The following is a 20992-nucleotide window of genomic DNA, read 5'->3' as shown; positions in this document are numbered from 1 at the left end:
ATCTTATCAATGACTTGATGTCATGATTCTTAGTAACAAAGATTGCCAATTCAAATGATTTGCTTGAATGAAGACAATGTGCTCTTTATGATGCCACTTTAAATTGCCTCCACAATATCTAGATGTAGAACTGTTGTGATTGCGAAGGGTCTGGACACACCTGTTTTTCTTTTTATTTTAGCACCGGATAGCTAAGTGATGTGTGACAGTGAAGAATACTGAGGACCAATATCCGAAGTGGCCAGCAGGATAGAGAAAAATAGATCACGTAGAGCCACGATGTTGGCAGATATACTGTGAATCTTGTGGCGAATTAATGGGCCTCCTTCTGTCTTGCTAGCACAGGAACCGGCGTTCTTAGACAACCATGTGACCACGTAACTGAAATGCTGTAACGAGTTGCAAGAGCCTGCCCTTGTGAAGGACAAGGACGTTGACTGCCAGCCAAGCCAGTGTCCCCTTGGGAAATGGGACCAATAGTCACTGAATTTAATAAACTGTATAATCATTTTTGTAACATATGTACCTCATGAGAGAGAGGATGGGAAAATTATTTTGAACAATAGTGCAGTTGAAGGAAGAGTGACTTCATGATGGGGTGATGTGCCACCCAATAAACCAACCAATCACTTACTTGGAAAATGCAAAGATCGCAACTTTTTGTGGGACAGGCATGTAATTTTAAGTATAAGAATAGGTGCTTGGGGTGTAGTTTTTAGGTGATGCCGTCAGAGAGAGATCGCGTATTGCATTTAGCAGTGCAGTGCACACAACAAAATTTGTTTTTTTTTAATGTTTACTTACCTATATTTGTCCATATTCTGTAGTTTACTACCCCCCACCCCACGTCACCACCCAGCAGCACTCCTACTACCGACCGCTACTAAGTACAGGTACAGAGTTGCCTGACGAATCCCTGGAAGGAATCTGCTGGAAGAAGGCAGAAGAAGAGTGTGATAAAGAACTCACACTGCAGAGGTACTTTGTCTGTTGTAATAATACTGAAAAGCTAGGTAGGGCTGTCAGTGTTATAACTATTGAAAATTTGTTTTGTAAGTAGAGTGTATGAAATAGCAACGGATCCACTTTTGAAACTCTGGCAGTATCTCTGGGAGGAGTAACAGGACACCCTTTTAGTATGTCAAAAGGTCCTCTTGTGAAACCTCGGTTTTATCCCTAGAGGAGTAACAGGTCTCCTCGGAGCTTGTTAGAGAAGTGAGATAACGCTGGTCATTATTGTCGCTTGCAGAGTAAAATTTTCTTGGAAAGTGTGAAAACTATGTCTTTACTTAGAGGAGCAGACAAGGTAGCATTGTCTTTTTATGTTGTTACTAATGGAATTTGATTGAGAAAAATTCAGAAAACTGTTTTTTTCTTTTGTAAAATAAGGTCAGTTGAAGGAGTAATACTGACGCCAAAAAGTGCCGCACTGGTATTGGACAAACAGCGGGTGTTTATTAAGAGCAGATTGTAAAGGGAGGATCAATACTGACTAGAAACTGATGTCACAAACTGTTGCACTGGCATTGGTCGGATAGAGGGAGTGAACAAAGACTGGTTTGGATGATTGGTGTAAGTCGCGCTGAGATTGGTTAAGAAAGCGGTGAGGTAGTGAGCTGCAATTGGTGGGTTGGTGTGAGTCGCGCTGGTGTAGGACAAGGTTTAGCAAATAAGGGAAAGAAGAATTACGGAGAAGTTTTGTTGGTTTGTTTGTTGTAATAATAGTAAAAGAAGTCGAAAATGGGTTTGATAAAGATAATAAAGAGTTTATTTAAAAAGGAATAACCAGTTGTAACTAGAGAGGGAATTCCGATTCCACCCCCTAAAACGCCTACTTCCTATATGATGATGGAGCGAGGGTATCATACGTGTGTTTGGTTAGAGAACTGGAAAAAATATACAAAGAATGATAGAATGTTAGCTTTCCCTGTGTTTGGTACGTTTAATGTGAGGATTTTATAAAATTTGAAAGATAGGATGAACTCATTGGAGCCAACTCCAAGACTCAGACAATATGAAGCATTGGTAGAATGGGAAAAAGAAGCCTTTGAGCGAGAGAAGGATAGAGGTGGTAGAAGACATAGAGGACTTTTTCCCAAGATATCCATTTGAGAGGAGAGAAGATCAAATGAAAAGATGGAGAAGAGCGGTAGTGACCGAGGGTCTAAGTCCAGTTTTAATAGAACGGAGCCAGACAGGTACAAAGTGCAAGGAGAAGAAGAAACATATAGAAACGTGTAGAGAAGATTTGGATGAAAGAGGTGATGAATTATTAGAAGAAAGTATGACGGAAAGACCTCCACCCTATGAAGAAAATTCAGGGGAGGTGACTCCAAGTGCCCTGCAAATAGTACATGTAACCCCATTAACTCCTCAAGTCAGTAAACTAGATAGAATAATAAGAGAAAATTAAGTAAGTTTGTTGAATAAAGCTAGATTGGAACAAGTGCAGAAGTGAATCAATTGAACTTGACTGCAGAAGCTTTGACGGTACCAGTGACAATTGGTCCTGTGGTTCCACTGTTTGGAGAGAATTCGACATTACAAAAAGTACACACATTGACAGTCCCGAGAAGTAGTGTAAGGAGTGAGACAGCTTCAGTAACAAATGATAATAGACAAGATGGCCAAAACACCAGAATGATAGACCTACCAGTCGATGACTGATTGACTGAGACCCCAAGGAAAAGTATCCAATTAGATCAGAGAAAAATAGGACCAAATACCACTCCAGTAGCAGGAAGTCCGACAGGTCCCTCTCTGGAGGAATTAATTAATTGGGTAAGAGAAATGATGTAGCCAAAAGCACAGTCTAAGAGTATAAATGTGAGGCAATTGAAAGTAGATTCAGAAGAAATGATTATTGGAACGAAACGTCCAGATAGATTAGGAACTTATAGTGATGAAGAGTTACTATTTTTGTGTAAAAGTATTACTTGGAGAGCAAAGAACTTTCATGAGAAATTATCTGAAGTAGCTAATGAGTTTGGTGTGGACATAGAAAAATCAAAAGTACTGCAGAAAACGTATAGTATGGCTTTTAGTGACAAAGATTTGCAAAGTTTGAATGTGTCAGAAAAAGGTTACAGATAAAATAATTAATGACTATTTTGAAGAGATGGGGAACTACAGAGTGCTGGATGAGTAAATGGATGAAAAAGAAAGAAGAAACAGCTGGTAAGGGAACTTCCATGTTTCCGTTAAAAGAAAAGGAGCAAGTAGAGAGAGCATGTCCTAGGAAAGAGATTCCAGGTGGTGGACATGTACATGTACCTTCGTCTAGACAGGATATATTGTCATTCACCAAAGATTTTCCCCTATTGCGAGAGAAACCTGGTGAATGGTATAAATCGGTGGATAGATTTGTAAAGGTTTCAAAGGTGTTGTTGAAGGATTTAGATTATCTCTTTAAAATAGTAGTTCCAGCTGATTTGTGGACAGAGTGTAAAATTACTGTTGACTGGCCAAAAGATGAATATCCCAGAGATGTAAAAACAGGTGCACCATCTGATGAAGTGATGAAGAAGTATCATCAGGTCATTACTTTCTTGAAGGGAAAAAGTTCCCCTAAGGAAACAGATTGGGTTAAGATTGATAGGACGACCCAGGAGCCCAAAGAGTCAGTGCACCCATATTACAAGAGATCACTACAGGTGTTTAAACAGTATAGTGCAGAGCTTTCCAAACTGTGTATCCCGACACAGTACTGTGTCCCCTGCAAGTGGTGGGTGTGTCACGAGATGACACCACCGGTATTAAGGGCACTTAGCAATTAAGAGGCATTCCTTTGAAAGAGTGTCTCGGAGTCTGCTGCAGAAGCGCAGACTCCGAGACACTCTGATCTTTGGGGGCAGGCGAATCACAACAAAGCCCCATTAACAAGTAAATGGTCTTTTAAAGACCTGCAAAGTACTTGGGTGCGGCTGTGTGTGTGCCCTGTAAGCTGGGATGAGGTAAAGGAGGGTGACAGGCAGAGGGAGGGAGGCAGAGGGAGATAGAGGGAGGAAGATAGAGAGAGAGGAAGGGAGACAGAGAGAGGTAGACAGAGAGAGAGGGAGACAGAGTGAGTGAGAGAGAGAGAGGGAGAGAGAGAAGGAGGGAGACAGCGAGAGAGGGAGGGAGACAAAGAAGGAGGGAGACAGAGGGTGGGATGATAGGGAGGGAGACAGAGGGAGGGAGACAGACGAGAGGGATACAGACGAGAGGGAGGGAGACGAGAGGGAGGGAGACGAGAGGGAGACAGACAAGAGGGAGGGAGACAAGAGGGAGGGAGACGAGAGGGAGGTAGACAGAGAGAGGGAGATGGAGAGAGAGGGAGACAGAGAGAGAGAGGGAGTGACAGAGAGGGAGGGAGACAGAGAGAGTGAGTGAGACAGAGAGAGGGAGGGAGAGAGAGGGAGGGAGATAGAGAGAGAGGGAGATAGAGAGAGACTGAGATAGAGAGGGAGGGAGGCAGCGAGAGAGGGAGGGAGACAGCAAGAGAGGAAGGGAGACAGAGACAGACAGAGAGAGACAGACAGGGACAGACAGAAAGAGACAGGGACAGGCAGAGAGAGACAGACAGAGACAGGACAGATCAAGACAAATAGAGGCAGAGACAGGGACAGGGGCCGACAGAGACAGACAGAGACGGAGAAGGAGACAGGGGGAGAAAGACAGAGACAGACAGTGAGAGACAGAGACAAATAGAGGCAGAGACAGGGACAGGGGCAGACAGGCAGAGGCAAAGACAGATAGAGACGGAGAAGGAGACAGAGGGAGGGAGACAGGAACAGACAGAGACAGGGACAGACAGACAGAGGCAGAGACAGAGACAGGCAGAGACTGAGATGACAAAGAGGGAGAGGGAGACAGAGGGAGAGAGAGAGAGAGAGAGAGACAGACAGGGTAACAGAGGGAGGGAGAGGGAGGGAGACAGAGGGAGGGAGGCAGAGGGAGACAGGCAGAGGGAGACAGTCAGGGAGAGACGGTCAGGGGGAGACAGAAGGAAGGAGAGGGAGACAGACAGGGAGAGGGAGACAGACAGGGAGAGGGAGACAGACAGGGGGAGGGAGACAGAGGGAGGGAGACAGAGGGAGGGAGGGAGAGGGAGGGAGACAGACAGAGGAACAGAGACAGAGGGAGGGAGACAGAGGGACGTAAACAGAGAGCGGGAGACAGAGAGCGGGAGACAGAGGGAGGGAGACAGAGGGAGGGAGACAGACTGAGGGAGACAGGCAGAGGGAGGAGGGCGACAGAGGGAGGTAGACAGAGGGAGGGAGACAGAGGAAGGGAGACAGAGGGAGGGAGACAGAGGGAGGTAGACAGACAGGGAGAAAGAGGGAGACAGACGGAGGGAGACAGTTAGAGAGAGAGAAAGGGAGACAAACAGAATGATTGAGAACCCCCCGAACTCCTCTTAGGTGTTTCGGGCTCGCTACGCTACACTCACTCACTACACTGCCTTACTGTGTCCCAAAATTATGCATCTCCAAAAAGTGTGTCCCCAACATGAAAAGTTTGAAAAGTTTGGAAAGCTGTGGTATAGTGGGTTTGAGAATTTCACAGACAAAGATATGGGACATTTTGTGTATCAATTTGCATATGGATTGAAACCTGAGATTAGTGCAATGATACAGCAGCATATGCTCTGTTGGCAGAGCAACACAATAGGTGAAATCTTGAGGTATGCAAAATATTGTAGTGATGACATTGTTTTAAGGGCCTAAAAAGTTAAAGGAGAAAATAATGTGGGCTCAAGTAAAGATGGCAGAACAGCAACAAGAAAACAGTAGTGTGCAACAAGGTCAGATTTGGTTGGGTCAGGTAAACAATGTTATGTTAATTTCGATTTATATAGCGCCAAATCACCGACAGGTCTCTTAGTGCTTGCTTTGGGAACCCGTCCTGGCTTTCCCTGCGAGATTACCCCTACTGGGCATCCCCAAGGTGAAGACCAGGCATCCCGCCGCGGGGGGGGCCGTAGTAGAGATTAAGCAAGCTATTGCCCAGAGCTGCAGAGTGTGAACCCATGATTCGAGTAGGCACCGAGGCGAGAATTATCGAGTCCGTGGACATTTGGGCTCAAGACCCTGCCGCGTCGGGAAATGAACCCTGGTCCCGGGTCTGACCTCTGCATCAGGGTCAGCCTCCTCTAACCAGTGAGCCACACTTCTCCACAATGGAGGAAAGGGATAATTTAAATTGAGTAAGGAAGAGGCTAAAAAAAAGTTTCCTTGTCATGTGTGCGGAAAGTTTGGACATTGGGAGAATGAATGTAGATCTGGTAAATGAAAATTTAAATCCACAGATGCAGAATGAGAAGGTGGGAAATCAACAATAGCAGCAGCAGGTAATTACTCCACAGTTACAGGTGCCACAGCCTCCTATACCTTGTACTTTGAATGCTCATATGCAGATGTACAGTGCAAGTTCTGGATTCCACAAAGCAGAGCAGTTTTGTAAGAATCCACTAGTTTCCCAATATTTGGTGCTGTGCAGTGAGAATGATTCGGATTCATCTCAATGACGGTGCCTGAGGGGGAGGAAGAGTGCATACTTGGTGCATCTTTAGAGGTAGGTCAGTCAGGTCCATTTATTGATGGAAAGGTAGACGGTAAAGATGTCACCTTCTTGTTGGACACTGGTGCCACCCGTTCTCCCGTGGGAGCAGCAGTAATCCCAAACCTACCCCTCTCAGGAGAAACCATCCAAATTGTAGGTGTAGCTAATAAACATATTAGAACTCCTGTCACAGCCCTGATAGAAGTTCATATTGGGAATTTCAAAGATATGTATCAGTTTGTAGTATGTGATTCCAGTCCTGTAAATCTCATGAGCAGAGATTTGCTGTGCAAAATGAATTGCACTATTTATTGTACACCAGATGGTGTTGCATTTATAACTCCTGATGAGGATGTTGAGTACAAAATGATAATGACCCAACGAGAGAGCGAAGTGAGTGAATTATATTCACTAGGGACTGAGGAGGATTTGCCTGAAGAACTAAAAGGTACAGTGAGATCGGAAGTGTGAGATTTCTCAGGAAAAGAAAGTGGATTTATGCAAAATGTAGCGCCTATTCAGATTACAGTTAAAGATGGTGCTGTCTATCCAAACACCCCACAGAACAAAATGAGTCCAGATGTGGTTGATGGAGTCACACAAGTGATCGACCAAATGATTGAACAAGGAATTCTAAAAGACATAATGGGCAGTCCCTGTAACTTACCCATTATTGGAATTAGAAAGCCCAACGGAAAGTACAGGGTAGTGCAGGAGTTGAGAAAGATGAATAAAATTGTAGTGCCATGTTATCCAGTAGTGCCAAATCCAGCAGTAATCCTTTACCAAATTTATTGTTATGCAGAATGGTACAGTTATTGATTTGTGTCAGGCATTTTTCTCTATTCCTTTGCACCCAGAAAGTCAATATTTGTTTGCTTTCCGGTTCGGAAACCGAGTTTTGGCTTGGCGCCGAGGTCCTCAAGGGTACACTAAGAGTCCTTTGATCTTTAATCAGATCTTGGAAAAATGTTTGGAAACTTTGTTTATGCCTAAAAATTCAGTTTTGGGTCAGTACATTGATGACCTACTGGTGGCATCAAAGACCAGAGAAGCAAGTATGGCAGACACAATTGCCATTTGGGAGAGGGAAGACCATCTAAATTGCAGTACTGTAGACAGGAAGTTCAGTACTTTGGTCACAGAATTGAGAAAGGGGTCAGAAAGGTGACTCCTGAAAGAATCAGAATCATCAAGAGAATGAATCCACCTAGAAATCCAAAAGAGGTGCAAATGGTTTTGGGTATGGTTGGATACTGTAGACAGTGGATTTGTGATTTTTTATTGATTGCAAAACCTCTACATAGGTTGACTCGAAAGGATGCGAAGGATCCTATTGTTCTGAATGAACAGAGTATGGAATGTTTTTCAGAATTGTGGAACAATCTTTGTCAAGCATCTGTTTAAGGAATACAAGATTATTCTAAAGATTTTGCATTGCACTGTTATGAGAGAGACGGATGTGCACTTGCAGTTTTAACTCAGAAACATGGAATGGCACGACGTTCAATGGCATACTTTTCTGGTACTTTGGACTCAGTGGCTGCAGCATTGCCAGGCTGCTTAAAAGCAGTAGCCTCCACTTGGTAAACAGCAATGACTACGCAGTCAAAGCCATGCAGGGCCATTACCACGAATCATTTACAACGAACGTTCCTTTACTACGCATGTCCATTGGAACGAATCCTTTACCACAAATATACCTTTACTACGCATGCCTTTACAACGAAATTGGCATACTTAGTAAAGGCATGTTTGTGGTAAAGGATTTGTGGTAATGGCCATGGCGGATTCGTGATTGAGATGGCGGAATGAATACCTGGGGTTTTTGGTGTTCCTCTCTTCTGGTACTGGAGTGGGAGAGGTGCACGAGCACTATATACTCAGCATCAGTCTGGCGAACACGGCGAGCTGACCGCATTCCTAGTTTCAGCGGCCCCTGTCAGTGCTCAGCGAGGCGGCAGGGACGTGACGTGTCGCTGCCCGGGAAGACTACTCGCTGAGACGCTGGTTCCTGGAACCGGATCTACCAGTCTAGCTTTGGTGGTGAGTGCGCAGCACTACACTTGGGGAAACTGCGGTCCATTGACAAGGAGGTATGAGTTTGGGTACATTATTCTCCTCCTTGCGCAGCTGCTAGAATCCCCCCTCGAGGACTGGCTCACGCTTAAGGAGGGCGCAGAATCGGACTGTTTGACCCGTACAGCCCAAGGGAGTGTATAGTTTAAAAGTGACTGAAAGTCCCTGTCAGAATCGGCAACAGTGGCATGGGTGGCGCAAGTGTTGAGCCCGCCGCACCTGATCTGGAGGTGGGGAGGGGGTTGGGGTACCCATGTCCATGTCTCGCATGTCTTGTGTCTTTACAGCCACATTTTCGCTGTAAAAGCTTACATGGAAAAGCCATTTGCGGAAACCGTTAACACGCATATAGATTTATCCAGCATGCTTTTACAACGAATTTAAGTTTAAAGGCATGCATGGTAAACGTACATATGTTATAAAAATATGCGTGGTAAAGGTTTGCGCTGTCATGGCATTAGCGTTGTAACGCATGCGTTGTAAAGGCATGCGTTACAATGAAATGTGATCTAACGTCATACATCCCTGCCACTTGTGTAAGTTTGGAACAAAGTGAATCAATTGTGATGGGATATCCAGTAAAGGTGTACGTGCCACATTCTGTTGAGATTCTTTTAACTCACACTCGGATTCAACATATGACTTCTAGTCGGCTGACTAAATATGAAAGAGTGATTCTTGATGCTGAAAATGTGACCATACTGAGGTGTACTACTGTAAACCCTGCTACTTTATTGCCAAATTCATATAATGAGGAAGTGAGAGAGGAAGCAGAACATGATTATTTGGATGTGACAGAACTTTGTACTCAGCCTCGACCTGATATTGAGGATGAGTCTTTGGATGAACCAGACTGTGAATTGTTCGTGGATAGATCATGCTTGAGGAATGACAAGGGTGAATTGTGTGCTGTTTATGCTGTCTTTACCCTATCTGGAGCATTAGAAGCATCCTGCTTGAAAGGAGTAAACTCCGCTCAGGTTGCAGAATTAATTGCTCTGTCAAGAGAATGCAAATTGGCAAAAGGTCTCAAAGTAACAATTTATACTGATAGTACGGTTTCGGTGTCGTACATGACTTCAGTCCGTTATGGATGCAGAGAGGATTTTTTACTTCCTCTTGGTTCACCAATTCAGAATGCAAAAACTGTAAAGGAGTTATTGGAAGCTTTACAGTTACCCGAAAGAATTGCAGTTGCAAAATGTGCTGTACATCAATCAGGAGACGACAATGTGACAAAAGGCAAAAGGTACGCGGATCAATTATTGCGTTACTGTGCACAGAATACATTGGCTATAAAAAGATAAATCAAAAAATTAAATACCGAATCCCACCTTATGTTCACAATCTCATTTGAGACTTGGGATGAGGTAAGACAGATGCAGGAAGAGGTCAGTGATAAAGAAAAAGGAGAGTGGAGGAGAATGGGTTGTTTGAAGAATGCCGGGGAAGAAGTATAGGTTTACCTTGCTTTAAGACCTGTATTACCAGATTCTTTACTTTCCCACATGGCCAGGATGTACCATGGAATGACCCATATTGGAAGGGATACTATGATTAGACTTCCGTCAAACATGGTATAATCCGAAATTTAGGGTCATCGCAGAGAGTTTATGTCAAAGATGTGCCATATGCCAAACACAGAATCCAGGAAGAAAGACAGTTGTAAGTTGGGTGTAATTGGGAAAGTAGGTGGTCCTTTCACCTGTCTTCAAGTTGATTTCATCGAACTTCCGCCATGTAATGGGATGAAATATGTTCTTGCTATTGTTTGTTTGTTTTCTTACTGGGTAGATGCCTATCCAATGAGAAGGTACGACGGTCTCACTGTGGCAAAACTGTTGTTGCGAGAATTGATCCCTAGATTTGGTTTTCCAGTCACTTTGGAATCAGATAGAGGACTTAATTTTACCAACGAAATAAGTCAAATGATTTGTGCAGCCTTACAAATTGAGCAGAAGCTGCATTGTGCCTACCGACCAGAAGCATCTGGTATTTTTGAGCAGATAAACAGCACAATAAAATCAAGACTAGGGAAGGTATGTGCATCCACAACACTGAAATAGTCTGATGCTTTACCCCTTGAGATGAGTTTCAGAAGTATTCCTGACAAAAAAGACTGGATTAAGTCCCCATGAGGTGATAATGGGAAAAGCCATGAGACAAGCATACATACCTGTGAACAAACTGATGAATATGTCTGATGATTGTGTGCTAGACTATTGTAAAGAACTGGCTGACCTGGTGCGTTCTTTGTCCCACCAGGTTGGTGGAGATGCCACAACGACACAGCGGGATCAAGCACATGATCTGAATCCTGGTGAGTAGGTCCTGTTCAAGAAGCACGTAAGAAAAATGTGTCTGGAACCACGTTGGAGCGACCCATACCGGATTATATTGGTGATGACCACAGCAGTGAAGTATTTTGGCTTGCCGAACTGGATACATGCCAGCCATACATGCAGAGTCCCAAGTCCAATTGAAAGACATGAAGAACAGACACTGGTAAATCAATCAAATCATCAATCAAAGTGAGCTTTATTCGATTTTGAAAAGTTAAATCATAAAAGCATACACACATTCCGATAATACATTCTCATTCAATGGATACAAATACACAGGTATAAGCAACAATCATGTTAAAAAAGTCAAACTTAAAAGTCAAAGTTATTTCATTTTTCCATGTGGGTTATAAATCTGAGCATATATCCCATCATTCAGTAATTGATAGCTTTTCTGGTCCACATAACATTCTTTAGGAATCCCACCATAGACCCAATGCAGTAATAGAGTCACCTTCTAGTTGGACACTGGTGCCACCGTTCTCCCGTGGGAGCAGCAGTAATCCCAAACCTACCCCTCTCAGGAGAAACCATCCAAATTGTAGGTGTAGCTAATAAACATATTAGAACTCCTGTCACAGCCCTGATAGAAGTTCATATTGGGAATTTCAAAGATATGTATCAGTTTGTAGTATGTGATTCCAGTCCTGTAAATCTCATGAGCAGAGATTTGCTGTGCAAAATGAATTGCACTATTTATTGTACACCAGATGGTGTTGCATTTATAACTCCTGATGAGGATGTTGAGTACAAAATGATAATGACCCAACGAGAGAGCGAAGTGAGTGAATTATATTCACTAGGGACTGAGGAGGATTTGCCTGAAGAACTAAAAGGTACAGTGAGATCGGAAGTGTGAGATTTCTCAGGAAAAGAAAGTGGATTTATGCAAAATGTAGCGCCTATTCAGATTATAGTTAAAGATGGTGCTGTCTATCCAAACACCCCACAGAACAAAATGAGTCCAGATGTGGTTGATGGAGTCACACAAGTGATCGACCAAATGATTGAACAAGGAATTCTAAAAGAAATAATGGGCAGTCCCTGTAACTTACCCATTATTGGAATTAGAAAGCCCAACGGAAAGTACAGGGTAGTGCAGGAGTTGAGAAAGATGAATAAAATTGTAGTGCCATGTTATCCAGTAGTGCCAAATCCAGCAGTAATCCTTTACCAAATTTATTGTTATGCAGAATGGTACACTGTTATTGATTTGTGTCAGGCATTTTTCTCTATTCCTTTGCACCCAGAAAGTCAATATTTGTTTGCTTTCCGGTTCGGAAACCGAGTTTTGGCTTGGCGCCGAGGTCCTCAAGGGTACACTAAGAGTCCTTTGATCTTTAATCGGATCTTGGAAAAATGTTTGAAAACTTTGTTTATGCCTGAAAATTCAGTTTTGGGTCAGTACATTGATGACCTACTGGTGGCATCAAAGACCAGAGAAGCAAGTGTGGCAGACACAATTGCCATTTGGGAGAGGGAAGACCATCTAAATTGCAGTACTGTAGACAGGAAGTTCAGTACTTTGGTCACAGAATTGAGAAAGGGGTCAGAAAGGTGACTCCTGAAAGAATCAGAATCATCAAGAGAATGAATCCACCTAGAAATCCAAAAGAGGTGCAAATGGTTTTGGGTATGGTTGGATACTGTAGACAGTGGATTTGTGATTTTTTTATTGATTGCAAAACCTCTACATAGGTTGACTCGAAAGGATGTGAAGGATCCTATTGTTCTGAATGAACAGAGTATGGAATGTTTTTCAGAATTGTGGAACAATCTTTGTCAAGCATCTGTTTTAGGAATACAAGATTATTCTAAAGATTTTGCATTGCACTGTTGTGAGAGAGACGGATGTGCAGTTTTAACTCAGAAACATGGAATGGCACGACGTACAATGGCATACTTTTCTGGTACTTTGGACTCAGTGGCTGCAGCATTGCCAGGCTGCTTAAAAGCAGTAGCCGCCACTTGGTAAACAGCAATGACTACGCAGTCAAAGCCATGCAGGGCCATTACCACGAATCATTTATAACGAACGCTCCTTTACTACGCATGTCCATTGGAACGAATCCTTTACCACAAATATACCTTTACTACGCATGCCTTTACAACGAAATTGGCATACTTAGTAAAGGCATGTTTGTGGTAAAGGATTTGTGGTAATGGCCATGGCGGATTCGTGATTGAGATGGCGGAATGAATACCTGGGGTTTTTGGTGTTCCTCTCTTCTGGTACTGGAGTGGGAGAGGTGCACGAGCACTATATACTCAGCTTCAGTCTGGCGGACACGGCGAGCTGACCGCATTCCTAGTTTCAGCGGCCCCTGTCGGTGCTCAGCGAGGCGGCAGGGACGTGACATGTGGCTGCCCGGGAAGACTACTCGCTGAGACGCTGGTTCCTGGAACCGGATCTACCAGTCTAGCTTTGGTGGTGAGTGCGCAGCACTACACTTGGGGAAACTGCGGTCCATTGACAAGGAGGTATGAGTTTGGGTACATTATTCTCCTCCTTGCGCAGCTGCTAGAATCCCCCCTCGAGGACTGGCTCACGCTTAAGGAGGGCGCAGAATCGGACTGTTTGACCCGTACAGCCCAAGGGAGTGTATAGTTTAAAGGTTACTGAAAGTCCCTGTCAGAATCGGCAACAGTGGCATGGGTGGCGCAAGTGTTGAGCCTGCCGCACCTGATCTGGAGGTGGGGAGGGGGTTGGGGTACCCATGTCCATGTCTCGCATGTCTTGTGTCTTTACAGCCAAATTTTCGCTGTAAAAGCTTACATGGAAAAGCCATTTGCGGAAACCGTTAACACGCATATAGATTTATCCAGCATGCTTTTACAACGAATTTAAGTTTAAAGGCATGCATGGTAAACGTACATATGTTATAAAAATATGCGTGGTAAAGGTTTGCGCTGTCATGGCATTAGCGTTGTAACGCATGCGTTGTAAAGGCATGCGTTACAATGAAATGTGATCTAACGTCATACATCCCTGCCACTTGTGTAAGTTTGGAACAAAGTGAATCAATTGTGATGGGATATCCAGTAAAGGTGTACGTGCCACATTCTGTTGAGATTCTTTTAACTCACACTCGGATTCAACATATGACTTCTAGTCGGCTGACTAAATATGAAAGAGTGATTCTTGATGCTGAAAATGTGACCATACTGAGGTGTACTACTGTAAACCCTGCTACTTTATTGCCGAATTCATGTAATGAGGAAGTGAGAGAGGAAGCAGAACATGATTATTTGGATGTGACAGAACTTTGTACTCAGCCTCGACCTGATATTGAGGATGAGCCTTTGGATGAACCAGACTGTGAATTGTTCGTGGATAGATCATGCTTGAGGAATGACAAGGGTGAATTGTGTGCTGTTTATGCTGTCTTTACCCTATCTGGAGCATTAGAAGCATCCTGCTTGAAAGGAGTAAACTCCGCTCAGGTTGCAGAATTAATTGCTCTGTCAAGAGAATGCAAATTGGCAAAAGGTCTAAAAGTAACAATTTATACTGATAGTACGGTTTCGGTGTCGTACATGACTTCAGTCCGTTATGGATGCAGAGAGGATTTTTGACTTCCTCTTGGTTCACCAATTCAGAATGCAAAAACTGTAAAGGAGTTATTAGAAGCTTTACAGTTACCCAAAAGAATTGCAGTTGCCAAATGTGCTGTACATCAATCAGGAGACGACAATGTGACAAAAGGCAAAAGGTACGCGGATCAATTATTGCGTTACTGTGCACAGAATACATTGGCTATAAAAAGATAAATCAAAACATTAAATACCGAATCCCACCTTATGTTCACAATCTCATTTGAGACTTGGGATTGGGTAAGACAGATGCAGGAAGAGGTCAGTGATAAAGAAAAAGGAGAGTGGAGGAGAATGGGTTGTTTGAAGAATGCCGGGGAAGAAGTATAGGTTTACCTTGCTTGAAGACCTGTATTACCAGATTCTTTACTTTCCCAAATGGCCAGGATGTACCATGGAATGACCCATATTGGAAGGGATACTATGATTAGACTTCCGTCAGACATGGTATAATCCGAAATTTAGGGTCATCGCAGAGAGTTTATGTCAAAGATGTGCCATATGCCAAACACAGAATCCAGGAAGAAAGACAGTTGTAAGTTGGGTATAATTGGGAAAGTAGGTGGTCCTTTCACCTGTCTTCAAGTTGATTTCATCGAACTTCCGCCATGTAATGGGATGAAATATGTTCTTGCCATTGTTTGTTTGTTTTCTTACTGGGTAGAGGCCTATCCAATGAGAAGGTACGACGGTCTCACTGTGGCAAAACTGTTGTTGCAAGAATTGATCCCTAGATTTGGTTTTCCAGTCACTTTGGAATCAGATAGAGGACTTCATTTTACCAACGAAATAAGTCAAATGATTTGTGCAGCCTTACAAATTGAGCAGAAGCTGCATTGTGCCTACCGACCAGAAGCATCTGGTATTTTTGAGCAGATAAACAGCACAATAAAATCAAGACTAGGGAAGGTATGTGCATCCACAACACTGAAATAGCCTGATGCTTTACCCCTTGAGATGAGTTTCAGAAGTATTCCTGACAAAAAAGACTGGATTAAGTCCACGGGGCATATTACCAAGCAATAGCGATAATTATCGCTATTGCTTGGTTAGAGAGAAAATTTTACCGCAGAGCTGCGGCGATTTTTATCGCAGATAAACCTTGGTATTACCAAGGTTTATCGCAAATGCGATAAAAAACGGCCGCAATGCATGAATATCGCTGAAAAGTCAGCGATATTCATGCATTACCAAGCTAATGCTCTTAGCCATGTTATCCACCTCCCATTGGATAACATGGCTAAGAACTGCTCAGGGCAGGTGTTAGCTTTTGGAGATATCTCCAAAAGTTGGTAATAGGAGATAGCGATGTTAGCGACTGTTTCCAGTCGCTAACATCTTGGCACGCCCACTTTGCATGTCATTAGTGATAAATATCACTGACATGCAAAGTGGGGCCCAAGATGGTCGCTATCTCCTACTAGCTGTCGCTAACTGGTGTTAGCGACAGCTAGGTAATAGGGAGATAATTTTATCTCCGCTTTCTTGGCTTTTAAAGCCAAAAAAGCGGAGATAAACCCCCTTGATAATATGCCCCCCCATGAGGTGATAATGGGAAAAGCCATGAGACAAGCATACATACCTGTGAACAAACTGATGAATATGTCTGATGATTGTGTGCTAGACTATTGTAAAGAACTGGCTGACCTGGTGCGTTCTTTGTCCCACCAGATTGGTGGAGATGCCACAACGACACAGCGGGATCAAGCACATGATCTGAATCCTGGTGAGTGGGTCCTGTTCAAGAAGCACGTAAGAAAAATGTGTCTGGAACCACGTTGGAGCGACCCATACCGGATTATATTGGTGATGACCACAGCAGTGAAGTATTTTGGCTTGCCGAACTGGATACATGCCAGCCATACATGCAGAGTCCCAAGTCCAATTGAAAGACATGAAGAACAGACACTGGTAAATCAATCAAATCATCAATCAAAGTGAGCTTTATTCGATTTTGAAAAGTTAAATCATAAAAGCATACACACATTCCGATAATACATTCTCATTCAATGGATAAAAATACACAGGTATAAGCAACAATCATGTTAAAAAAGTCAAACTTAAAAGTCAAAGTTATTTCATTTTTCCATTTGGGTTATAAATCTGAGCATATATCCCATCATTCAGTAATTGATAGCTTTTCTGGTCCACATAACATTCTTTAGGAATCCCACCATAGCCCCAATGCAGTAATAGTTTTCAATCTGTAAATAAATAAAAGCAGGGCGACATTGTCTCCATCCGCCCTGCTTTAATAAGGGTATTAACCATCTTCTCCTCTCTTTGTTGTATAGTTTACAGAATAAAACTACGTGCATTGTGCTTTGACTCGATGCATTGTTGCATGGGCATTTACATAGGACTCTTGACCAATCATTTACAGTTGGTTATGAGGTTAAGTGGTGGATCAAAATCAAACACCAGCAGCTGAAGTGTGCGAAGCTGAAGAATCTGGAGTGATAGATTCTGACGAACGTTTTGATGATGAACATCCAAGCACAAGTCATGTAGAGTGGGCACCAGATACTGGGACTGAAGAGATTGCTGTAGAATCAGGAGAAGGTGATGTCACCAATAAGCAAGAGGGAAGTGAAACAGCTGTCGAGACAGAAAAAGGAGAAACAGCTAATGAGATTGAAGTAGACTCAGAAGAAAAATAAAAGAAATTGCAGATGAACCAGAAGAAGGTGAACCAACTGGTGAATCAGAAACTAGTGTTGAGTCATCAGAAACAGAAATCCAGAAGAATGATGCAGATCAAATAAGACAAAATAAGAGGAACAGTGATCAAGACACAGAGGTGAAAAGGTAGTACAGAAAAAGAGACTTAGAATGGAAGACAATTGGTAAAGTGGAGCAAGAAGACAAAAGAATAAAATTGTGCGAAGATTGAGGACAAGACCAGAGCAAAGTAGCGAAGTTTCAAGTCAAACAGAACCAGTAAAAACACGAAGAAAGGCAACAAGGAAATCAAGAAGAACAAGAATTCCATGCGGAAAGTACAAGACTCCTGAATGGACCTATGATATCTTGGAGGAATTTGAAAATCTTGATCTAAGTGAAAAAAACAACATTAGTAACTCTGATAAAGAAGATGAGCACAAACTTAGACCACCTTAAATGGAACTGTAAAGAAATTGAGGTGTTATTTGTCCATTGAAGTTGAATATTAGACTCAAGAAAGACCCAAAGATTGAAAACAAAAGAAAGGTGTTAAAGAAGAAAGCCTGGAAGTGAAGGATTACACATACTTTTTTTAGATACATTTGTAATTTTGTATAGAATAGAGTGCATACAGATTTAAACTCTTAAATTACAGACTAGATCATTTGCAGACTTTTGAATTTTGTGGTACATCTAAAATGGTAGACGCAGGAGTGACTTAACAACCAAAACCTAGTTTAGAATGTAGATGTATTAAAGCTTGCTTATGTAGTATTTTCATGTTAACTCTTATATGGATATTGTTCATTGATGTTGTACCAATCCTTAATGTAAGTAAACATGAAAATAATACTAATACTAATTGAAAGTATGAAAGATGTTTCTAAAACAAATACATATATTCACTTAGAACAGTTGGATGGAAGTATTCTCCATCATGAAAAATCTATTCGTGATTTTTCATTAAATGTATTTTCAAAGTTATTGTATGAGTACACTAACACAATGAATGTGAGTGATTGATGCAATTACCTTCGTCTGTCTCTGAAGATGTGACCTATCACCACCTTTCATTCACTTATGGTGTGTCATGTAGTGTGCTTAGCAGCCTATTTTACATGACTAGTAAGTTGGAGTATCAATACACCAACATAGATCTAGTTTTTTCAGAAGTTCCAATTGTAAGGGAACTAAATAAAGTAGTAAGTGGTAAAGATGCACGCTATATGGGAGAATTCTTCCATATTACTAATCCTTAGATGTAGAATATGCGTACAAAAATAACTTAACTTGTAGCTTACATGTTGAAGAGAAATTGTTCTTGGAAATGTTGGAAAATGGAAGAGCACATTTCCAAGAGAAAGCTGATAAACATAAATCACAGACACCACCATGGGCTTTTAGAGAAGGAAATTGTGAGAAGGGTGAGATATATGCTGCGATGTCCCTGAATTGGTCACAGAAAGGGAAATTGTTTTTATATAGATCAAAAACTAACTATAACAATTATTTAATTGGCGCTAGTATATGTGAGCATTCCTTCCAAATTACTGGACGATGGGGATTAAATGGTGGAACTGATCCTGTTTTCCCGGGTGTATATTATGTGTGTGGTAAAAAAGCCTATTATAGGTTGCCTGCACATTGGTATGGAAGCTGTTACTTTGGGGTTGTCTTTTAAACAAATGTTATTGGCATTTGTTACTCAGCAGTGCACATACATATTATTGCCTAGTCTTGTGACTCTCTCCTGGCTCTTCAGAATGTCCTGCCCTTCCGGGCATCCGGTTCCTCCTTCATGTCTCTTCTTACTCTGTGGCTGCCTGCTGCATTATGCATGCTAACTGCAAATGATTCCATCCATAATAACACTTAAACAGTCCCCCTACAACAATACAGCCTGCCACCCCCCTCCCTTGCTGCTGTCGACGAATCTGCCAAGACGCCCCACTGTATACATGTTCTGGGTCTCACTTGCTTCCGTATTACCCACCATATTCGTGGATGTTAGGATGTTATGGTCCGCTCATGCCTCAAATTCAGCCCCTCAGTGAACCAGGTCACGGGGCCGGCCGGTTGGGATCCAGCCTGTGGTGTGCCAGGTGCGGACTCCTGGTCCTCATTCTTCAGGTCGTCCACCAACACCCCCCAGGCCTGCTCCCTCTCCAGTCTTCCTATGCCTCTCTTCGCATTCCGAAGCAGTATTCTATGCTCGTAGTTTGCCCATTTCACTAGTTCCCGTTTCCAATGGTCTATCCCCGGACCTGCCGGGGCCTTCCACTTGCTGGTGAGTTCACGTTTTGCTAGTATATATGCTAGGTCTTGAAACCTGGCCGTGACCTTAGTGTTAGCGGAGTGGGGAATAGGTTGAGCAGCAAATGACTGGGGGTGCATGGGATCTCCTTCTCAGTGACGCGCACTGCCTCCCTAACCACTTCTTGCCAATACCCCTCTATCTGCGAGCAGCTCCACATCATATGAATGTAACTAGCCCATATCTCCTGGCAGCGGGGGCAGCTTGCATCCTCCCGGTGAAAATAGCGATTAATTCTGTCAGGTGTAATATAAGCCCTATGCAGAGTATAAAAACTAATTAATTGGAATCGTGCGTTGCGGGATACCTTGGTGGTTCGGAGCAGCTCATTTTCCCAATCCTTATCCGTTATAAGACTCTCAATGTCTGCTTCCCATTTATCTTTCAGGCTCTCCAGTGGCCCCATGGAGTCACGCCGAATGGCTCGATAGAGGCATGAGACTGCCTTAATGACCCCTCTTGCTAGACTTATGTATTCGCATGTAAAGTGAGTAGGTGGTTCAAGCGTCCCCTGACCCCAGTGCCTGCGCATAGCTCCGGTGACCGCCCCATATAATAGAAAGTGTACCTGTGGAATATCCCAATTGGCTTGGAAGGCCGCGAACGTGCACAGCTCCCCTTCTACGTATAAATCTCCTATCTTAGTGACTCCCGCTTGCGCCCAGTCCTCCAGCCCCCTCCAATGACCCATGTACGGAAGCGCCTCCAATAACGCCACGGACATCTCTGGGGAGTAGTGACGTTTGGTTTTGGTCTTCTGAAGACACCGTACCCAGCAATTTCTTATTACCCTATGCTCCGAAGAGTTAATGGTGCGCTGCTTAATGGTGCCCATGAGTGTACTCATGACAGCCGCTCTATTCGGGGTAAAAGGGGGCGTCTGCCTGTCCGGGTCCAGACTTTCCACCACCCACTGTGTAAAGCGTTGGAGCTGTCCCGCCAGATAGTAGTTCTCCATATCCGGCACCGCTAGGCCCCCGTCTGCTTGCGCTCTTCGCAGTGTAGCCAATGCCACTCTGTACCTGCTGGGCCCCCAAATAAAAGTGGCCAGAAACGAGTCAAGAGAACGGAACCATGCCCTAGGGATCCACACTGGGAGTGTGGTAAAAAAATATAGCAACCGGGGTAACGCCACCATTTTCAGCAGTGATATGCGCCCCGCCACTGACAGGGGCAACGTTCCCCAGAACGTCATACTACCTTTTAGTGATTTGAGACCCCCCTCCTATATTGCCCTCCTGAACGTCAGAGAGATCATGATATATTCTAACTCCTAGGTATCCGAAACACAGTGGTTCCCATTGTAGGTCCCCCAAGTCTGCAGGCGGCAGAGCCTCCTTTGTTATTGGGAAAAGTCGTGACTTCTGCCAGTTAACGTAGAGTCCAGAAAGTGTTCCGAACTCATCCATCATGCACCGGGCTCCCCCCAAGGCTGCCACTGCGTCCTTCAGGAAAA

Source organism: Lissotriton helveticus, chromosome 3_1 (genome assembly GCF_964261635.1).
Source record: "Lissotriton helveticus chromosome 3_1, aLisHel1.1, whole genome shotgun sequence".
In the NCBI taxonomy this organism is placed as follows: domain Eukaryota; kingdom Metazoa; phylum Chordata; class Amphibia; order Caudata; family Salamandridae; genus Lissotriton; species Lissotriton helveticus.
This window is presented reverse-complemented; position numbering follows the sequence as displayed.